Here is a 4,294-nt window from a genome sequence, read left to right as displayed (position 1 = left end):
CAAACATTTTTTGTCCTCTCTCAAAGACAAACTATTTGTGTGTGTGTGTGTGTGTGTGTGTGTGTGTGTGTGTGTGTGTGTGTGTGTGTGTGTGTGTGTGTGTGTCAGTGTTGTGACTGAGCGGTGAAGAAGACGACCTTCTGACTCCATTTTCTTTGTTGCTCTTCTATCAGTTCCTCAGTTTCTCTCATCAAGTGAAGCAGCTTTGACAGGTTTACTTCTCTGTGTGTTCACAACTTTGGTCTTTAAACTCCTGACAAACTCACCACGTCACACATTTGGTGAATTAAAGCAACAAATAATGACATCATGATGATTCAGGTTCGGGGGGCACGGCCTGGAGGAAGAGTGGCCGTCTAGCAGAGTTGCTGGTTCAGTTCTCACTTCAGCTGGTGACCATGTTGAAGTGTCCTTGAGCAAGACACTGAGCCCCTCATTGCCCCTGATGACCAGCATCCAAGACCAACAAGCTTCTGATTGGCTCTGATTCTCTGAGCCAAAATCCAACACAGGAAACAGAAACTCTTGAGGTTGTCTCACATTTTTTAAAGAAACTCAGCACAGGACAGTGATAGGAGGCTGGTTTCCTTGATGTGGGCTTCACCTCCACTGCTGTCCACATTTAAATGCTGGCTGATGCTGGTCCCCTGTTGAAACCTGGACCAGACCAGGGACCTTCAGACCTTCAGTCTAACGCTGTTCCAGCATTGGATGAAAAAGTCTGGTCCTCTCATCTTCTTCAACATTGACTTGTTCTACCAGGACAAGAGAATCTGAGCTTGGATGTCATTTAGCAGTCAAAGGCTTGTTAAACTGGTCAACATCAGCTGGTGTTCACTCTGATGATGTAGCGATGGTCTGGATTCTTCCTTCTGGAGCACCAAGCTGCTGGGAAGAAGCCTGATGATGTCAGAGTTGTGTTCAGTGGCTCCTGCTGGGTCCATTTCTGACAAATGGGCTCCAAAGAGTTCAGCTGTTTCAAAGGCTAAGAGAAAGCAGCACATCATGGCGGTCAGGAGACGAGGTGGCCGAGTGGTTAAGGTGATGGACTGCTGATCCATTGAGCTCTGCAGGCGTGGGTTCCAATCCCATCCTCGTCGTAGGAGACTTTGGTTTCTGCTCCTAGATTCTGGAACGACTCTGAACTGTGAGGCTTTGCAAGAGGAGATTCTGCAGCACCTGAGAGCTGCAGTTCCAGGACCCCACAGCACCACCTACTGAATTGGATGATAAAATGCATTTGTTGGACTTTTGTTTTTTGGTGACAGTGCCACCTATCAAATTAGATGATAGCAAAATACTACTTTCTAACTGTAGTATTAAAGGTTTATTCATTCATTTTAAACTTTTTGGAGGAAACAACTGTAAATTAACCAGCAGTTACTGGTGATGCTTCACAGTTTCCAAGCTCAAACGGCCTCCTGCTTGTTGGACTCACAATTTCCAAAAAATGTAGACATCAAAAGTCAAATCATGTTTTTGTTTGGTTTTGTGTTGTTTTGTTTTTTACTGGAGGAAAACTTCAAATTGTGATGATGTGTCTGACTTAGAAACTGAACCCCCAAAAATCAAAAAGTCTCCTTCTTCTGTGCCGTGATCTCTGAGCTGATCATGATTGATCTCATCAATAATCCTTGGCAGCCGACCAGTCACACACAGCCCCCCCCCCACACACACACACTGAGACATGCAGCAGCTCACAGTAACTGCCTCAGTCACACAGCAGATAGACTCCTTTCTATAACAAGATAAGCAGTAGAAAATGGATGGAAGTGATGATGAACTGATGAACAGGTGATTTGTCCAAAAGTCAACATCAGATTCATTTCCAATCTGTGGAAGCAGTTTCATCTTGAGGTTCCAGGTAAGAACAGCCAGCTGTGGGCTGACACACATCTCTTCAGGAGCACTTCTATGCTCCAAACTTGCCAGGTTGAATTGTGTCTGTATTCTGAGGGCAGCAGGAGGACGGAGGAGTGAGGACACACACATTTGGAACTGAGAGCAGCTGTGTGTGGGATTTCCCCAGCAAAGATAAAACCAGCTCCTTCATGCTGGCTATGAAGGCTCACAGTCACACTGACCCAGCTACAAATACTTTGATATGCAACAGACTGGTTTCTCTTCTGGTAGTTTGTTATCAACTGTTGTCACATTTATGGATCAATTTAGCTGGTAAGATGAAGGCTCCAAAGGACCAGCTGGAGATGCCGGGGATTGAACCCGGGGCCTCATACATGCGAAGCATGCCCTCTACCACTGAGCTACATCCCCTCTGTCAGAGTCACTGTTTAACTGATGCAGCAACACAAACACAGACACAACATTTTTCTCCTTCATTTTAGGGATAAAAAGGAAGTCAGCCTGTGATCTCAAAGGCTCTGTGATCTCAGTAGTTTCACTGTGATGTCAGCCCACACAGCCTTAGACCACAGAGGCAAGTAAGGCTCCAGGAAGCTGAGGCTGCTCCGTTCTCAGTCCAGTCCAGAGTGAAGGTTTTCCTCTCTGAAGCTTTCCAATCCAGCCCAGATCCTCTCTGACTAGCAGGAGTCTTTGACCAGGAAATGAGAATTATATTGAACGTCTGCTCATCCTCAGAATGAAGTAAAAGTATTTGTGTTCCTAAAATAATCTTCAGATGTTAAGATCAATTATTAACATTGATTGACAGCTCTAAACTGACCCATCATCACTATACAGTTGCAAACTGAGGACTGGAATATTTAGAAATCCACAGTTGCTCATAACAACTGGTAGTACAAGTACACAGTAGAGACGACTGTAGGAAGTAGCAGTTGTGAGCCTTGAAAAAAATGCAGTAAAGACAGGAAGCCCCCATCACATTGTCAGTGTTTCAGTGACTGGCATTGTGAAGAGACTGAGACAAAGTCACGTTATGAATGGAGGGCTGAGTTGGAGCAGAGGGGGACAGGATCCTGGGGGTGGACTGTCTTTAGGGGGCTGAGGTGTCTGGTGGTCTTGGTGGACCCTCTGCATCTCAAGCTGAGACCACAGAGTCCTGTGTTCTTGAGTCATTGTTTATAGTCTCTGTTGTTGGAGAGCTCAGTGTGGTCCCTGATGGTCTAGTGGTTAGGATTCGGCGCTCTCACCGCCGCGGCCCGGGTTCGATTCCCGGTCAGGGAATGAGTTATTTAGAGGTTGAGGGAGAGGTGATCAGGTGGTCCACATGATGGTGGAGGTGATGAACTGTGAGTCCATCATGGCTCCACTCTCACCCCCATTGTAGTGTTCTTGGTTCACTCTGCCATGGCCCCACGTTGAAGGGAAACTGTCTCATTCAGGTTCAACCCTTTGTTAGACTCTATTAAGTCACTGACTCCTGCAAGGACAAACTCTGGTCAGTGTGGTCCCTGATGGTCTAGTGGCTAGAATTGGTGCTCTCACTGCCACAGCCTAGGGTTCAAGTCCTGGTCAGGGAAGCTGTGGATACCCTGAGGTTCTAGCCAACTATGGACTGATAGCTGACCTCCCCTCCTCTCTAAAATCCTGGAGAAAGCAGCTGCTAATCAGCTGAGTGACTTCCTCCATAACAAGAGTTGATTTGAGGGTTTCAGTCTGGTTTTAGAGCCCAGCACAGAGACAGCACTGGTAGAAGTCACTGGATATATAAATATATATTATAGATAAATATCGGCCGACTCATCAATGGCTGAGGAATACATTCAGTCAGTAGCATAACAGTCCTCTGAAGCTGTAACGTGAGCCCACTTCTACCGACTAGAGGAGAGGTAAAATTACACCTGAAATCTGAGGTTTGTCCCTCAAAAAGAACCGCGATGTACTAAAAGTTTCCTCCCCAGAATGATTCTATCAACAAACACTTTAAATTGATATTCTGGAGTTTTATTTCAGTCGCCTGGAATTTGCTGTGGAGTGAGTAAGATGGTATTTAAATGGCAGGCCTATCCACTCGCGCTAGCACGAGCATTGCAGATGGCGTCAGCACGACCAGACCCAATGGGTCCAGAACTGTCTCCAGTTGCTGGGAGTACCCTGGTGAGCTGGGAAGGCCAAAGGTCCAGAAAAGTGAACCTCCACTTCAAGACTGCAGCTGCTCCAGAAAGCAGCTGCAGTCTTGAAGTGGAGGAAGAAGTGCATGGACAGGAACTAGGAGGAGAGACCACATCACCAATCCAGAACAGAGTTTAAAATCCTTCTCCTCAGTCTTAAAGCTCTGAAAGGAACATTCCAGCTAAAAAGGAACCTCAGATGTGTTCTTGTGTTTTTATTATTTCGAACGATGGCAGGGATTTGGTTTGAGAGCATCCATGTC

General features: G+C 46.2%; 2 non-coding genes across 2 annotated transcripts; one reads left to right on the top strand and one right to left on the bottom strand.

Annotated features, from left to right (window-relative positions):
• Nucleotides 1-2,202: 2,202 nt before the first annotated feature.
• trnaa-cgc (transfer RNA alanine (anticodon CGC)) lies at nt 2,203-2,274 on the bottom strand. The gene has a single exon. It is a non-coding gene; the product is annotated as a tRNA-Ala (tRNA).
• Nucleotides 2,275-3,072: 798 nt separating this feature from the next.
• Nucleotides 3,073-3,144, top strand: trnae-cuc (transfer RNA glutamic acid (anticodon CUC)). The gene has a single exon. It is a non-coding gene; the product is annotated as a tRNA-Glu (tRNA).
• Nucleotides 3,145-4,294: the final 1,150 nt, after the last annotated feature.

The sequence above is a fragment of the Aulostomus chinensis genome, chromosome 1 (genome assembly GCF_037954235.1).
Source record: "Aulostomus chinensis isolate RoL2024-O1b breed Wild chromosome 1, RoL_Achi_v1.0, whole genome shotgun sequence".
Classification (NCBI taxonomy): Eukaryota; Metazoa; Chordata; class Actinopteri; order Syngnathiformes; family Aulostomidae; genus Aulostomus; species Aulostomus chinensis.
This window is presented reverse-complemented; position numbering and strand designations above follow the sequence as displayed.